Source organism: Herpailurus yagouaroundi, unplaced genomic scaffold (assembly GCF_014898765.1).
Source record: "Herpailurus yagouaroundi ecotype Mexico unplaced genomic scaffold, PumYag 203, whole genome shotgun sequence".
In the NCBI taxonomy this organism is placed as follows: domain Eukaryota; kingdom Metazoa; phylum Chordata; class Mammalia; order Carnivora; family Felidae; genus Herpailurus; species Herpailurus yagouaroundi.
In genome coordinates, this window is record NW_024412434.1 from 22862439 (window position 1) to 22880542 (window position 18104).

General features: G+C 45.9%; 1 protein-coding gene and 1 non-coding gene across 3 annotated transcripts in view; one reads left to right on the top strand and one right to left on the bottom strand.

Annotated features, from left to right (window-relative positions):
* CAMK1D (calcium/calmodulin dependent protein kinase ID) overlaps nucleotides 1–18104 on the bottom strand; it is a 440028-nt gene that overhangs the window by 338811 nt on the left and 83113 nt on the right. The gene's annotated exons all lie outside the window — the stretch shown is intronic.
* Nucleotides 14606–14678, top strand: TRNAK-UUU (transfer RNA lysine (anticodon UUU)). Its single transcript has one exon. It is a non-coding gene; the product is annotated as a tRNA-Lys (tRNA).

Here is an 18104-nt window from a genome sequence, read left to right on the forward strand (position 1 = left end):
TGCCCCAGAAGCAGCTGCGGGTGGCTTCTCCAGTGAAGCCACACAGCACAAGTCAGAAGCCTGGAGAACATCGAAAGAAAGCCACAAACCCGGCTTGAGTTCGTAAGCCAGCCCCTGGAAGCTGTTTTCCACGTCTGAGGCCCGCGGAAGTCATTCTTTCCACTGCACAGTGGTCCCCTTGTATGAGCTCAGCCTCCCCCGAGCCAATGTTCCTGCTGGCTTCCCTCGGCTGTCTTGGAAAAGCTCCCTGACTTTCCTGGCGTTTCCAAGAACTTTGGCTCTCTCCTATAATTACGTGGGGGATAATGACAGCTCTCGGTCTCTGATCTTTGCCTTCCCGGAGGCAAGGAGGTGGAAGTATTGTACGAGCAATTTCCAAAGGCCTTCATTCAGGCATCCTTCTTCCTGTTTTATCCCGGGGTCTCCTTTACTGGCCTTCCTTTCTCCTAACACACACTGAATACATTTTCCTCTAACTGGAGATGAACCACAGAGGGAAACAGTGACTGGGTACTGTCGGCTGGCAGAGCAGGCATGCCAGGGGAGGAGAGAGGGACGGCGGTGCTGGGGCCGGACCGGGGAGGAGGTGGGAGTCTTGGGGGGCAAGCCAGAGCTCAGAACGCAGCTGGTGCAATATTTCTTTCCGACGGCCAAGCTCCTGGGTGACAGACGCATGGCTGAGCACCGAGGGAAGCGTTCAGAGTGCCAACTCCACCCTGCCCTTTTCCGGTCTCAGGACATTGACGGGGTGCACCCGAGTGAACTTGGAGCCACTGCGATTTCCCAGGTATGAAATCACCTCATTAAAACACCACACAAAAAAATTATAAAACAAAGCACGAGACTGAATGACAGAGCAGAGTCTCCCCAAGTCTGGAGTCTGGGGTCTTCACCCGGCTCCCACACACACAGGAAGTGGCCAGAAAGAGATGGTTAATGGCAGGTAGGAGAAGCTGATCCAGCCAGACATTATAATGAAGGATCATGAGATAAGGAACAGGAAGCTCAGGATGAGTATTTCTCTAACTGCATTGTCTCTTTTGCACACTTAGCTAGCCCCATGATCCGGCCAGGGGAATGACTATTGACAACCCTGAAATAGGAGACTGTAATGTCTGGAAATGTCCCAAAGCCAAGCCACAGCAGATCTTATTCATCAGGCTTGATTCTACCCTTAGGAACAGGAAATATTGGTATAAATAGGGACTCCTCCATCACCACCACGGCATCCCATTGGCGAGGTCAGATCATCAAAATAACCCTTATCGCCTCAGTATATCCTCAGGTGCTGCCACTGAATTCAATTACATCCACGTAACAAAAGACAGTCACCAGCGCTGGCTGTTTAGCATGCGTTCCCAGTAGGCTACAGCACCAAGCAGGCATGGATGCAAATATGTGTGTAATATATATGCGCATATGGAAAAAAACCCACTCACACTGAAAAGAACTTTCCCAGACCTCATCCCCTTTCATTTTCTCTGCTACTCCTCCGAATAGCTTGTCTTGAACACTGTAGCTGCCAAGACAGAAGAATTCACTGCTTGAGAAGGTGGGGGGGGGGGGGGGATTCTATTATTCAAACTTTCTTTCCCTGAGCGGAAGGAGAAGAGTGAAAAGGGCTGGCGAGCTCTCTATAGCAGGAAAAAAAGGTTATTTCTCCATTAAGCTACCGGGTGGTGCAAAGGAAGTCGGATGCAGGGGAGCTGATCTGAGCCCTCCACGGGGAGCCCCCTCCTCCCGCAGCTCTGATGTGACTCTGAGAAAGGACTTCCTCCTTCCGAACGACCCCCCTTCTTCTTCCCACCTTGAGGCTGAGCATTCTGGAGGTAGGGCAAAGGTGAGGGAACAGGAGCAGGCCATACCAGTTCATTCCTTCTTTTTGGAGATGCTAAGAGGATTAAAGAGGTAATTGTTGCTGCTGAAGCTCTTCAGCTATAAGACGCTCTATAAATACCCACAGCCACCCCCTCCCGGGAAAGCACGTTTCATTGCAGCGGGTGTGAACGCTGTGGTGTCTGTGACAAAGATGTGCGGCATCATGGGGGGATTTCCCACCACCCCGACTGGACCCAGAGTAGCCACCTTGCAGAAGGGGTGAGCCACACAGCATCCCACCCCAACTGGCATCGCATATGCCTACTCCCGCGTGCACTCAGGAAGCACTGACTGTCTGCCGGAGGGGCACAGGGCACGTGGTGAAGCACACAGCTCTGGAGCTAGGCTGCCCGCTCACTGGCTGTCTGACCTTGGTGAGTGGCTTAACTAACCTCTGTGCGCCTCCGTGTCCTCACCTGTGCCACGGGGGGTGACCAAAGAACCTCCCTCACAAGGTCACTGTGAGAATTCAAAGGGTCCGTCTTGGCCCAGGGGTGAGTCCCTGTCTGATAACGCTGGCAAGGGCCACACGAGGCATTGCTATGAAACTCACCCGTCCAACGCCGGCTCTGCAGTCTTTCATTTCTCCCTCAGGCATGTTAAAGGAGGCTATGAGCATGAACACGGAGGTGGAGGAGGAAGGACTGACCAATCGGATGTGGGCTGAGCCCTTCCTTGCGTGGAGAACAGAGGTGGAGATGGGGTCCCTGAGCGTCCCAGAGCCCCAGCAATGAAGGGTGCTTGGGTGTTCTTCTCCTTGGCTGCCGGGCAGTGGCATACAAAGGGAGAGGGCAGCGCAGACACTGCTTAGAAGTCCCGGTTCAGAGTGATACCAAAGCAGACAGACTTGGAGTGGATGTTACTAATGTTCTAAGTTCTATATGGGCGACGCCCTCCACCGGCTCCAGCCCCCAACAGTTCCCTGGGCCTCAGTACACCTGCCATGCCTGCCCAGAGCTCACCTGAAAGAGAACCCCTCACCTGAACCCTCCATTAGGAAGCCCACAGTCTACCTAGGCGGCAAGCAGGCTTCCTTCCTTCAGGTTCCTGGGGTGCACATCCCACAAAGCAGAGAGCACATGGGCAGTCAGGCCCTGCTGGGAAACCCTGTCCTGCATTTAGGTCAGTGGCTAAGAGCAGTGGTTCCCAAAGTGTGTTCCTGACCCCAAGAGCTCCTGGATCAGAACCTTGAGGGGTGGGGCCCAGCAGCCCGTGCTTTCACAAACCTTCCAGGGGATTCTGATGTCCACTCAAGTTTGAGAACCACCACTGGCTGCAAGATGTCTTCAATTTTCCTGTGTCACAATTCTCTCATTCAGTCAAGGGGGTTAACAACACTCACCTCATCAGGCTACGGTTTAAGAATTTAACGAGATAGGGGCACGTGGGGGGCTCAGCCAGTTAAGCATCTGACTTCCTCTCAGGTTATGATCTCATGGTTTGTGGGTTCAAGCCCTGCATTATGCTCTGTGCTGACAGCTCAGAGCCTGGAGCCTGCTTTGGATTCTGTGTCTCTCTCTTTCTCTGCCCCTCCCCCACTCACACCATCTCTCTCTCTCTCTCTCTCTTTCAAAAATAAATAAACGTTTAAAAGAATTTTTTTAAACAATTAAATAATACGTGTCAAGCACTTGGTACACTGCCCCAAACATGGTCAGCACTCAATACACTGTACCTATTATTACTATTATTCTCACTGGTCAGTGGAACAGCTCCACAAACAGCAGGAACTTGGAAACGGCTAGAGTAAGCTTGGAATCCATGACGGCCCTGATTCTCTGGCACGTGGTTTAAAGGACAGAAGAGAGAAGCTGAAGGAAGCCAGCAGATATTATGACGCATTCACCCAAGGTCCCCCAGGGGGTCGGGGTCACCAACCAATTTTACCTGTGATCCATGGAGATTCTTACAATCTCTAGCTCCTCAAGCATCTTGTGGGTTGGGAATCCAGAGAATAAAAATGTCCACTATTCTACTGTTAAAATAAGGATGATATGAATTTGAGGAGATGCCTCCAGAGAGAATTAGATGCATCTGAGTTCAAATGCTGGTATTTAGAATGTGTAGCAGAAGTGTTTAGAATGCATTCTGGACTGCTGAAGAGTATTTTTGGTAAGGAATGGGTGATAAGAAGCATCATGTACTGACTGACAGAGCATCTGGAATTCAAGAGCTAAGGAGAGAGCACACTGCAAGGGTACCATCTTGGATTAGAAACCATCATTACCTGAAACAACTCGGGAAGGGATTAGGAGGGCCTCCCAACAGCCAAATTCAGGGGACACTTGTCAAGTATCTGGTCTCTCTCAGCATTGAATACTTGGCCTCTCCTGCCTCCCTCAACCTCCTTCCTTTGGCTTCCAGCACACCACCTGCCCTAGTTCACCAATTATTCCCCTGACCCTCTTCCCAGCTTCCTCTGGGGGCTCCTCTCCCCCAGCCCATGTGGCTGCCACGCCTCAGCCCATCTGCCCACCATGTCTCCTGAAACCCCCCTCTTCCTCTCTGGAGTCTGCCCACATGAAGACAGAGGAAAGGCACCAGTTTGGATGCCACCTCTGAATCATGGCCTACTGTTCATTCTGTCACCCAAAATGGATACAGGAGTAGACGAAGAAGAGGATGGTCTTTCCCTCTGTGCCTTCTTTCCCTCAGGCAATCTCCTCCCCCTGGGCACTGGGATGGCTTCCATAGCTATGTCCCATTTAGCTCAATCCTGAGCACTGGACATCTACCCACCTACATGCCTACATGATGGTCTTGAGATCAAGACATCTGAAAGTGAACCCATTATCCTTACCCTACATCCATCCGTTCCTTCTACTGTGTGGTTCCTTCCAATTCTACAGGCACAGGATACATCACAGAGGAAGTGAAGGGCTGGGTGCACTAGGAACCAGGGCTGGCAAGTCTATGAGGAGGGGCTGACAAGGTCAGACAACAGGGTGCTAGTAAAGGAAAAGTTGTAGCGACATACCCCAAGTTCAAGTTCAAAATAGAGTACAAAAATTCAGGTGGAAATACTAATAGCATTTAATAACAAATTACTTACCTACTTCCATCTGTCACCTTTGAACCAAACCAAGAAAACATTGGCCTTCACAACAGATACCCCAACAAAAAATCCTGACATGACAACAGAAGTTTCTGTAAAGAAATGTAACCATCTTTCAATAAGATGTTGCGGTGTATGTGTATACAATACTCGGCCATAAAAACACAAGGAAGTCTTATCGTCTCCAACAACATGGGTGGACCTTGAGGACATTATGCTAAGCAAAGTAAGTCAGACTTATCATCTCACTTATATATGGAATCTTGTATCATCTCACTTATATATGGAATCTTTAAAAAAAAAAAACAAAAAAAAACTCAAAACTCAGGGGAGCCTGGGTGGCTCAGTCGGTTAAGTATCCAACTTCGGCTCAGGTCATGATCTCGCAGTTTGTGAGCTCGAGCCCCGCATCCGGCTCCGTGCTGACAGCTCAGAGCCTGGAGCCTGCTTCAGATTCTGAGTCTCCCTCTCTCTCTACCCCTCCCCTGCTCACGCTCTGTCTCTCTCAAAGTTAAATAAAAACATTAAAAAAAAAGAAAAACCTCAGAAAAAAAAATTAGGCTGGTGGCTACCAGAAGCAGAAGGCGGGAAGGGGGAGATAGAGGACAGTGATCAAAAGGTATACACCTCCAGTTATAAAATACGTAAGTACTAGGGATGGAATGAACAGCATGGTGACTGTAACTCACACGGATCACACGGAGGATGGTATACAGGGAAGTTGTTCAGAGAGCAAATTCTAAGAGTTCTCATGACAAGGAAACAACTGTTGCCTTTTTTCTATTCTTTTTTTTTTTTTTTTAAGTTTTTGCTGTGACTGCATGAGAAGAAAGATGTTAGCTAAACCTACTGTGGTAATCAGTTCACGATACTTGTACATCAAAATCAAACCATCATGCTGCATGCCTCAAACTTATACAGTGATATATGACAATTGTTTTCAATAAAGCCAGAAAGAAGAAATAAATTCGCATTAATTATACAGTACTGTCACTTCATTTTCCAGCCCCACTATTCGGATGCACTGTAATGACCCTCACCCTGCAGATCGTCGGCAGGCCCGTGGAGGTTCTCCCCCTATTTTCAAGGGGTCTGAAACAGGTGCAGGCTCTGTGATCCCCCAGCATCACCCATAACGGTCATCCTAGTTCTGGGGACCATTTAGCCAACTGGGCTAGAAATTTGGGATTCACCCTAGATTCTTCTCTTCCTCATGCCCTCCCGTGAAGTGCAACGAATGCCCTAAATTCTTCTCCCTAGACTGGGCCCCAGGTAGCACTACCCTCCCAGCCCCATCCCTCCCTCACCCTGAATCTCTCCTGGTGCTTCCACAGCTCAGGGAGTGGTCACCTCCTGCATGGAGTTTGTCAGTAAATACTTCCTGTTCCATAAAAGTGGGAAGGAGGACCCATTCTAAAATACAACCCCCTCCTGAAACCTACCTCTACTACTATATTAATATGATTCATTTGACATGATAGAAAAGGGAGAGAGAAGAAGGCAGCTTCTATGCCCATGAATGCAACTGTGTTATATATAGTTCCCAAGGTCAGACCGAGGAAAGAGTAAAACTTCATGCAATACCACGAAAGCAGAGACTTGAACAGATACTGATACATTTTCATAGCAGCATTACGCACAAGAGCCAAAAGATGGAGACAATTCAGGTGCCCACTGAGGGCTGAATGGGTAAACAAAATGTGCTCTATCCATACAATGGAATAGTATCCAGTCTTAAAAAGCAAGTAAATTCTGACACCTGCTACAACATGGATAAACCTTGAGGACATCATCTTTTTTCTTTAAGTTTATTTATTTTTAAAGTGGGGAGGAGCAGAGAAGAGAGGGAGAGTGAGAATCCCAAGCAGGCTCCATGCTGTCAGCATAGAGCTTGACACAGGGCTCAATCTCACAAACCATGAGCTCATGAGCTCATGAGCTGAGCGGATATGAAGAGTCAGAGTTAACTGACTGAGCCACAGGAGCCCCTGAGAACATTTTTGTAAGGGCAATGAGCCAGACGCAAAAGGTCAGTTACTATAGGATCCCACTTACATGAGATACGAACAGTAGTCAAATTCATAGAGACAGAAAGTGGAATGTGGGTTCTAGGGGCTGGAGGGTGAGGGGCTCTGGGGAGTTTTGTTTACTGGGTCCAGAGTTTTAGCTTCGGAAGATAAAGAGAGTTCTGGAGATGGATGGTGGTAATAATTGCACAACACTGTGAATACACTTAATGCCACTGAACTGTTCACTTAAAAGTGGTTAAAATGGTAAAGTTCATGTTATGTGTATTTTATTACAGTTTAAATAATGGTTAAAAAAAAAAAAAAAACTCATGGAAGAGGTACCAGTAGGGACACCATATCATAGAGGAGCCAACTACTTCCCCAGAGGTACCGTTAGTGAAAGTGCCTACCTCCCATCAGACCCAGAAGTGGAAGGAAGGTCCAAAGGGACTTACAAAAAGTGTCCAATTTAAAAAACTTACTTTTACTTATAGCAAAATACTTGAAATCACATGAACATATTGATTGCTTACTTTGAACATCAAATTCTATCAGCATACAGGGCATGTTTCCTTATAAACTAACGTTCGGTTAAAAATAGGTCCCAGAACTGCCTTTTCAGTATATATAATTCTGAGAAAGCAATTCTAAGAGACTGTTGCACCAAATTCCCACATAAAAACTGCAGGGACTTCTACGCAGCCTTCCTGGATCGAATCTCCATCTGTCTCTAAAGATAAAGAACTCTCTGTACAAATTTCAGATCCTCTTCCCCACCAGTTAACCCCTTTCTGTCATTCCCCAAGGCCAGCATGATGAAGTCCTGCTCTGGAGTGTGAGAGGTGGCCACTGGGCCATTAGGAGAGCTGGCTCTGGGCCATCTGGCCACACACAGCAGATTCCCCAGCTCAAAGCCCAGCTCCACCCTGCTGTCTGGAAGACCTTCTCTAAATCTCAAACTCTCTGGCCTCAGTTTTTTCATCTGTAAAATGGAGAGAATAATGGTCCCTACCTCTTCGAGTCGGTATGAGGATTAAATGAATTGATGATTATAAAATGCTCAGTGGCTGGCACATAACATGGGCCACATACGTGTTAACTGCTGTTTCATTCTGATAAGCAAGGGCGTTCCGGGTGGGGCCACAGCCTACTGTCTCCCAGTACACCTTCTGACCTTGATTTCCACATGGAGGGTTTTCACAAACAGGCCAACTGTTAACGCCTCCAGCCTCTGGACGTCCTGTTTCTTCTACTCGCACGACCTCCTCCCTCTGCCCCACACTCTGGCCTTGCAGACGCTTTAAGGGGTGTCATCTCCCACTGATGGCTTTCCTGACTCCCGCACAGACTTATGTGTGCTTCCCTGTGTTTCTGTCGACCCTCGTGATCCCCACCTTGGATACGCAGCAGCTTACCTGACTTCCCAGGTGATGAGCAGCAGGCTTCTGGGAGGCAGGAATGTGCTGCGCATCACTGTGCACTGAGCTTCAAGCAATGCGCCTGGCACAACAGAAACTGAATGAATGAATGAATGAGTGAATGAGTGAATGAACGAGCAAAAGGACGCTGCACATAAAAAGTGTAAGACTGAGGGGCACCTGGGCGGCTCAGTCGGCTAAGTATCTGACTTCGGCTCAGGTCATGATCTTACAGTCAGTGGGTTCGAGCCCCGCGTCGGGCTCTGTGCTGACAGCTCAGAGCCTGGAGCCTGCTTCCGATTCTGTGTCTCCCTCTCGCTCTGCCCCTCCCTCACTCACACTCTGTCTCACTCTCTCTCTCAAAAGTAAATAAACATTTAAAAAAAATTTTTTTAAGTGTAAGACTGAGCCCAGGAATGAAGGGAGGCAGGAAGGAGACAGGAGACAGGTGGAACAGACTTGCATGAGGCCTCCGTGGAGGAAGACAAGTGTGCTCAGGTGAGAGGAGGAGAAGCAAGATTTTTAATCACAGGAAGGAAAGAATCAAAGAACCCAGGAGAGCAAGCCATCAGGGATGTTGTGTACAGACCACTGGGGCTCACGGGTCTCACCGGGGCCTACGCCATCAATGCATGTGACAAATTTAGACACAGAGAGACCAGTGATGGGAAACTGCAGGGATAGCATGCCGTCTGTGTCTCAACATGCCCTCACCCCTCAGTGAATTGAGTTACATACCCAAAATATCTGTCCTGACAAAGGAGGGGATAAGAAGGGTTTACGTTAAATGGGGACTTGCAGTCAAGCTCAGAATCGCACCTTTTCAACATGTCTGTCCTTATTTTACACTAGCAATAAAGGAAGAAGTCAGAGACCCGTGCAGCAGGTGGGGAGATGGGTGGAGCACCCAGGACCTTGGGAGCGGTGCTCCAGGCCCCGCCTTGCCTGATTCTCAGGAACCTACAAGCTAAAGGGCCCTTGGCCAGCACCTGGCAACCAGGTTAGCTCTTGACCCGAGGAGCCTCGGGTTTTGGGTTGCTAAGCTCTGGTCAAAGAGCCAGGGCACGTTTCCCACGGTCACCACCTAGGCCAAGCCAGCCCCACACCAGCCACTGAAATATGGGTTCTCCACCTTCAAGGAGGTACAGTTTCCAGTAAGCAGTCAACAAGGAGGACACATGATCTCAGGCCCAGAAGGAAACGTGACTGAGAATCCTAAAGGCAGCCGCCCCCGTGTGTACCCCACACACTGATGCAGGGTCTCCCCCCTCCCAGGACGAGCCAGCGGGCTCCCCGCAGCCTGCAGTGGGCATCCTCATGGGCAGAGGACCCATGGTCACAGAACAGCCACTTAGCCCCCAGCCTCCGATCAATACTGGCAAGTGAGAAAGAACTAAAAAATAAACACAGGAAAACACACATGGGGAAAAAGAGGAGAGGGAGCAGAAAGAGAGGAGAGGATTATTATGGCATTTCCGTGACTTCCGGGAGGCAAGTGGGACCCCCTCCCTCACACATACCCCGGGGCCCTGGTCAGTATGGAGGTGGTGGCTGTACTGGGCCATGACACACACGTGGGATTCTAACGGCATACACAGGATCCGAGGGAAAGACTTACAAATATGAGGAAATGCCCAGGATAGGTCCTTTAATGACAAATGGAAGGAACAATATATGATAGGAAAGTAACTGTGTTAACTCCATGCCTAGAAAAAGCCTGGAAAATACATTTTCAGAGTTTAACAGTGGTTATGTCTGAAGATGAGAGCCAATTTTTATATCCTTCTTCAAATCTTTATAATATAAGGGTTGGGGACGAGGGAACACACTTTCTTTAATTTACAAAAGCAAGCCTACATATACTATACAGAAAGTCAAAGTTTTCAAAAGCATTCGAGAAGGTCACCACGAAATCTGGGCGGCAAATGTAGCCTTCAAGGCTAGCTGTGTTTATATAATAATGGACATTCTACGATTATCTGAAAAACCTCATTATCTGGATGTTTCCTAATATGTGAACATTTGGATCCAAAGAAAAATCCAAAGCAATCAAGCAGAAATTCACCATCCTTTCTTCCTGGTATTCATGCATTTACTTAAATATCAGAATATGCCCTGAAGAAAATGTTCAATACTTAAAAAGAAGAATAACTTGGTAAACAAAAACAACAAAAAAAAGTGAGAGCAGAGAAAAAAAAATCCACCAGGAATAACAAGGTTCTATGAGAACCTATTATATAAAAAGGCTTAAAAGAATAATTGAACACGTGCATTTTCCAAATCCCTTGAAAGGGTCATTTCAACGAAATTGTTCTCCAAGTAAAATATAACATTATTTTCTCCAGAAGCTGCAAATTTAAAAACCGGATTCTTAAAACCTTATTAAATAATATTATAGTACAGGCACATTTGCCAAAGCATTTTATTATATTAGCTTTCCCTGGAAAAGTGTTCAGGGTTCCCACATGGTAAGCAGTTGTTATGCAGTTATTTGTTTAAGAACTAGCAATTCCTGCAAAAGGTGTGTCTTTTATTTTCCAGATCTATGGCAGAAGGTGGCAAACCAAATAAAGGAATATTATGCAAATGTTGCCTTTCTTGGCTCCAGCCCCGCAAAAGCAGTAATGATATTGCTAGCAGCCTGCCCACCACCAAGGGAAGGCCTGGCTCAGAGGGAAGAGTTAACTGTGAGTTAGCTACTTATACAGGCTGAACCCAGCTACTTTTAAGCCTGAAAAGGGGAGGTGGGAGAAACTTCTTCGAACCTAGAAGGCTGGATTCATTTCCGGAGTGTAAAAACGCTAGGCAGTTTTTCTCCCCCTAAATAGAAACAAGGCCACAGTCCCAGAAATATAATGGGCACCACCACCTTCTTTTCACCCCTGCCTCCCCCGCCCCCCACCCCCCAGCATGGGAGTCACAGGTCTTCATTCCCTGGAAACGTCTCCCTAGGGAGAAACTGACTTCATTCCCATCAGCATTAACGATCCACCTTTCCAGGGCAATGCTGTGCAGGCTTCAAGGGCAGATGAGATTTGGTTAAGAGACGGCGAAATAATGAATCAAAAGAGGGACCATCAGCCCTCCAATACCTCATTATTTGCTTGCCTGAATCCAGTAAGAAAAACAACCACGCGAAAGGAAAGAATGACAAAGACTGAGGCTAATTCTCAAACCTTCTGGAAATTCTGGTTCAGAAGGGGGCGGGTGTGGTCTGGGATTTGGGTGTAGACCAGACTTAGGGCCCCTGTAAGCCTAAACCACAGCACGTGTTCCCGCCTCGTGGCTGGAGCAGGGAAGCCACAGGCGGGAAGGGCACCCACCAGTGGCCACCTCAGCCCTGGAAAATGCAGGACAAGGCTCCCTCCTTCCTCTGGGCTGCCAAATAGACTCTTACTGTGCTGGGCCCCAAGGCTGGAGCCTGGAAAACCTCTCCTCCCTGGGGTACCCCATAGGCATCCCACAGTGCTCTCCTCTGCAGCTGGAAACCGGCCTCACCCCAACAGATGTTCACAAAGTCCTGGTTGCACCTTTGCCACAAGAGCCTACAACCTGGCTATTTTGGCTCCCCAATCATACTCCATCATTTAAAATCACTTCAGAAAGATAGCTGAACAAAATCAGTAGATCATATGAATGATATGGGTGGACTGTGTCAACATCAACATCCTGGCTGTGATATGGTGTTATATTTTTATAAAATGTTGCCTTTAGGGGAAACTGACTAAAAAGGACACAGGATCTCTATATTATTCCTTATAACTTCATGTAAAGTGGGGTACCTGGATGGCTCAATCAGTTAAGCATACAACTCTTGATTTCGGCTCCAGTTGTGATCTCGGCTCGGGTCACGATCTCACAGTTCATACATTTGAGCCCCACATCAAGCTCTGAGCAGGCAATGCAGAGCCTGCTTGGGATTCTCTCTCCCTCTCTCTGCCCCTCCCCTGCACGCTCTTTCTCTCTTTCAAAATAAACTTTAAAAAAAACTTCATTTACATTTACCTCTACAATTACCTCTATCAAATTTCCGTTAAAAAACCCAAAGAACATATTTTATAAACTTTGAGTGAATAAAGACCAATTAAGAGGTCATCCTACTCACAGATGCTCCTACAAACTGAGCCTGGCTTCTGGTAGATGCTTCTGTAGTTCGTATATTCAACAAATACACACACACGCACACACACACACACACACACACACACACACACACACACACACATATATATATCATCCCTTGGTGTGCCAGTTACTATACTGGGCATTACAAAGTCTGTCTCAACCAATGTTCTCAGAAAATGAACAGTGATGAGAGAAAAGTCACTGGTAGCCCTTGTGTAACTGACAATTTCATTAGTTTTAACACAGGTAAAAATGTTTAGGCACCACATTAAGTAACTGCACTATTTAGGTTAAGACATTGCTCAAGGAACAATTCATCAACAACCAGAGTTCCAACTGTCAAGAAAACATGAGGGTGGACCCCCAACCACCAACTCTTACTATCTGCTACATGCTTAAATATGGTGGCCATCTTTCCACTCCTACTCTGCGCATATTTATGTGCAAGTTTCTCAAGGGGCGAAGAGAGAACACAGGACTTGGTTTGCCTTAAAATGAGTTATCAAAACTTTGTGTGCCTTTAGTAGGAAAGTTGCAGAGATCGTCAACCATAAAATGTGCTCCTGGCCATGACAATCCTCGTTCAATTCGTTGCTTTGTTTGGCAGTTATTTGTCCGGACCACAGAGAAGTCTCAGCTAGAGTACACAGCCCTTCAGAGCTACCATGGCGTCCGTCCTGTGACTTAGGAGGGCCAAGGGTACAGTCCCAGGTACAGATTCTTCTCAAAGGGCAGAGGTTTAATGAATAGTCTTCCTTTGTATATTTAGAGCTAGTTGTACTTACCAAAGTATTTATAAATGTTTTTTAATGTTTATTTTTGAGACAGAGTGCGAGTGGGGGAGGGGCAGAGAGGGGGAGACAGAGACTTTGAAGCAGGATCCAGGCTCTGAGCTGTCAACACAGAGCCTGACACGGGACTCAAACCTACGAACCACGAGATCGTGACCTGACCTGAAGTCGGACCGCTGAACTGAGTGAGCCACCCAGGCACCCCTTACCAAAGTATTTTTAATCCATTACCTCCTTTGTTCCTTATAAGACTTATTAATACTTTTGCATGAAGAAACCAAAGCTAACTCTCTCAAATATTTGTCAATTCTTGGTTACTCAGGAATTGATGATTCGCGATTATGTCAGCCTTTCTTAGGCCTCCTCCTATCTTTCAGGACATTTTACCATATTTCTACCAGTGGATAGGCAGTAGTTTGAGAGACGGAGAATGAGTCTTGAGTCAGAGAGGTGAAGTTACAGCCCAGCTCCATGACTCAGTGGTCTTGCATTAGCCTTCCTGAACCTCTGTCTCTTCACCTGTAACAATGGGGTAACACCCACATTGCTCAAAATGTTACCTCTTCTGTCAAAATTTGGCTTTAAAATAAGACTGGTTCCATAGAAACAAGAACTAACCACCAAAGTGAAAATTTTCAATTATCAAAGAATTGAAATGATCTACAAGAAATGAAATGAACCCCCGAACTCATGGGCAATTGAGAATCATCTATAATTAGTAGATTCTATAATTCTGCTACAGAAATGCCCGATGAGGAGGGTTTCTTTTATTTTCATTTATCTGAGCTAGTAAAGAAATGCTGCCCCATTATCTTATTTTTCAGTTGGAAATCCACCATTAAATCTCTGCATGTAACTAAAATCCACAGAATGCTACGTACTTCAAGAGTGTGTCCTCATCAGATTTCTACATTTTCGCTGAACGTGCAAATGCAGAATTTAGAAACAATGATTCCCTGCCCACTGTCCAGGACGGCTGGAGAACGGGTGTGCTGTCGAATCCAACATGCTTAAGGGAGTTATCTTATAAACCATATGTAAGTGGCCAAATTGCAAAGCATATCAAACATGACAAAATATATTTGGGGCGAATATATTGACCACTCCCTTCTGCCAGGTTGAACATTAGCCATGAACACTAACCTTCTCAAGTTACAGTATATGTGCCAGGGAGTAGTGAAGCCACAAGGTTACAAGGGCACATCTTCCTAGAACATTGGTGTTCCTCAATGGGAGTCTGGGAAACATCCAGAGGGGCCTGAGCTCATGTGTCTACTGCTCTCTGCAGTTGAGGATACTCAGGGAAAGGCTGAAAAGCACTACTGAAGGGCATGGCTGGCTCAGTTGGTAGAGCATGTGACTTTTGATCTCAGGGTCATGAGTTCAAGCCCCATGTTGAGTGCAGAGCCAAGAAAGAAAAAGAAAGAAAGAAAGAAAGAAAGAAAGAAAGAAAGAAAGAAAGAAAGAAAGAAAAGAAAAGAAAGAAAGAAAGAAAGAAAGAAAGAAAGAAAGAAAAGAAAGAAAGAAAAGAAAGAAAGAAAGAAAGAAAGAAAGAAAGAAAGAAAGAAAGAAAGAAAGAAAGAAAAGCACTATTGAGGGTGAGGGAAAATACCAATTTACTGAACACCATCTGCCCAGGCCTGTGCTATGGGTATCTACACAGCAATCAGGTTAATTCCTCACTTAGTCATTCAGTAATCATGGGAAGAAGATAGGAAACAGCCAGTGACTTTTATTATTGTTTTGAGATATGTTTTAACTAGGTTTTCAGAGCCCAGCTTGGCATCTGAATCACATACTTCAAGTCATGGGTGAGAAAAAAAAGAAAAAAAGAGTACACCAGGAACTTGGTAGCAAAAATGCCAGTAGCAACCTCAGACATGAGAAAATTGGTTGACAGAGATACAAAAGTGATGGCAGATCATGAATTTTATTTACTTAAAAAGGGCAACTTCTGAATATAAACATATGACCAAATTTACTAATAAATACTAATAAGCACCAACACGATACATTTATATATACAAATAATTCACATATATAACATATATAAATAATTCATATATAAATATATTCATAAATAAATATTATTTATATTAATATTTATATATGATAAACACATACAAGTATTAACAAAATAATATTTTGTTAGAATTTATTTTCTTTCCCTAACCCAATCAGGCAGGAAATAAGTTTGCTGCTGACCTGAATTTCAGCCGCCATTTGCTCAACAGAATTTTGCCAAGAGATGGACCTTCTCCGGTGTAATGCTCACCAATTCTTCCCACCCCATTCCGAATGTGCCTTGTCCACACTGGTGTTAAGTGCTGGCCTCTGGGTTATTTTCACCAACATGAAAGGACCCCATTACCTTCGCTGGTTAGACATAAAAGCTCTTTGACTCCAGCTGGCTGGTAGAGCCTGTTAGGTCTGTCCTCCAATCCATCTCCCGTTGACTAACACAAGTGACACAGAAAGTGCATGTCATGAGCTCCAACGCAATATAGAGACATGAGCTCTCCATGTTTGTTGTCCTCGTGACTATCTTATTTTACACCCATTCTGTCGGACTGCCTTGACACTCCCACAAATACGGTTAAAAAAACTCTTGACAGGCTAGATGTACAAACTGTCAATTCAGTAAAATATGCCCATAAAAAAGAATCCATTTATTTTTCATGAAATCAACAGAATGTGGGCTTTGGCAGAATGCTAAAACTGTTGTAACATACACTCGTCTTCTTTCGCTGACTCACCAAAGAGCCAAGGATCGTGCTGTGAGCAGAAGATGTAAGCAGTGTTGGCTGAGAATATTCAGGCAGAGTGGACACCAGAGAATAGTTTACTGTGTGCTTAGAAAACAAGGAGTTGCTTCCAAGAAAAGCTGTTCTTTGGTTTCTGTGATGAGCAACAAACTTCGTCCTCCGCAGTTGCTGTGACAAAGCAACACAATCTCCACTCAATGTGGCTGGGCTTCTATTAGAAGCTTGCAGGGAGGGGCGCCTGGGTGGCTCGGTCGGTTAAGCATCCGACTTCAGCTCAGGTCATGATCTCGTGGTTTGTGAGTCCGAGCCCAGCATTGGGCTCTGTGCTGACAGCTCAGAGACCAGAGCCTGCTTTGGATTCTGTGTCTCCCCTCTCTCTGCTCCTCCCCTGCTCCTGCTCTGTGTCTGTCTCTCAAAAATAAGTAAACGTGAAAAAAAAATTTTTTTTTAAAGAGAAGGTTGGGGGGGCGCCTGGGTGGCTCAGTCGGTTGAGCGGCCGACTTTGGCTCAGGTCATGATCTCGTGGTTTGTGAGTTCAAGCCCAGCGTCGGGCTCTGTGCAGACAGCTAAGAGCCTGGAACCTGTTTCAGATTCTGTGTCTCCCTCTCTCTGACCCTCCCCGTTCATGCTCTGTCTCTCTCTGTCTCAAAAATAAATAAACGTTAAAAATTTTTTTGAAATAAATAAATAAATAAATAAATAAATAAATAAATAAATAAGAGAGAAGGATGGGGAGGCCACAGTCATGGAGGGAGAACGCCCAAAGATTATGAGAAATTTCACAGGCTGCTGCACAGCATTTGGATATGCTTACTCTACAAACATCTCCCCAAACAGCAAAAGGCATCAGAGCATTGCCTCTGTCATCCTTTCTCACCTTTGCATCCCTGCCGTGTTTATTTCCTCTCCGGAAATGAATTTCAGAAAGAAAACACAACCTAGTGTGAGCACCGGATACATACCCCTACTGTTCCCAGATTCCTTGCATTACCCTGGAGCAAAGCTGCCTAATGCACCTCCTGGCCTTGCTATGCTGGTGATGGACTATGAGAATAGTCACACCATCAGGGAGCAGCTCCGGGGACTCCCACAGCCAAGCCCGGTGACGTCACATATCCCTGTAAGGCCAGGACAGGTGACAGAGCAGAAGAGCTCACGTGGTCACTCCTTCTCCTCTTCTTTACCTACCGAGAAGCAGAGACCACATCCTAGCTAGTTCGCCCTGAGATTCCCAGAGAGAGGAGAACTGGCCAAGTCTCAAAACAGCCAGCCCTCCAAGATGGCCCACGTCTCTCAAGCAATAGGCAACAGGGAAACACACAGGCAAGCCCCCATCACCATCTTCAGCTTTTTGTGCATCCCCTAGGATGACAGTGGACCCCAGGGACCCCTGAGCTTCTCCTTACGGTTCTGTAGATAGCACTTGGCTGTGCTCATAAAATAAGGATCTGCATTACTCTCCTTTTTTTTTTTTTTTCACTCTTAAATCTGATCTCTGGTGCTTTCCTAACTAACTCACGAACCTACGACTGTTTGTGAATATGCTGGCTTCAGATAGATCTGCATTTTCGACTTTGGCTGCCAGGAAAATTCCACACTCCCAACTCTGGCTGCCAGTCTGTGTTGTTATTCTGTCAAATCTGAGCAAGGTTTAAGTCACTGGGGAACTGGCGAGGTGAGAAGCACTTTGACCATGACATTTTCCTACGGCCTTTGATCTCTGTTTCTCAAGCTTCACCAAAATGTAATGGAACAGAAAGAAACAGAGAGAAAAAAAATCTCTCCCTTTAAAAAATCACGTAATTGTAAAAACTTTAAAAAATAACCATATTAATATTTCATCTGCTTTAGAAACTCTGAAAGAGAAATATGCCAGTAAAAGACCAGAATGAGAAAAAAATAATAAACAGCAGAGAAATGTTTCAAATGTCTACCTCATCTACTGTGGAAACATCATAGTATTTTCAGAAAATAATTGTCACGAAGATACTAGAACATGAAGACCGTGGTGGGGGAGGGTTCAATTTTCTATAGCTCATATGTCCCCGTATAGGGAAAATTTA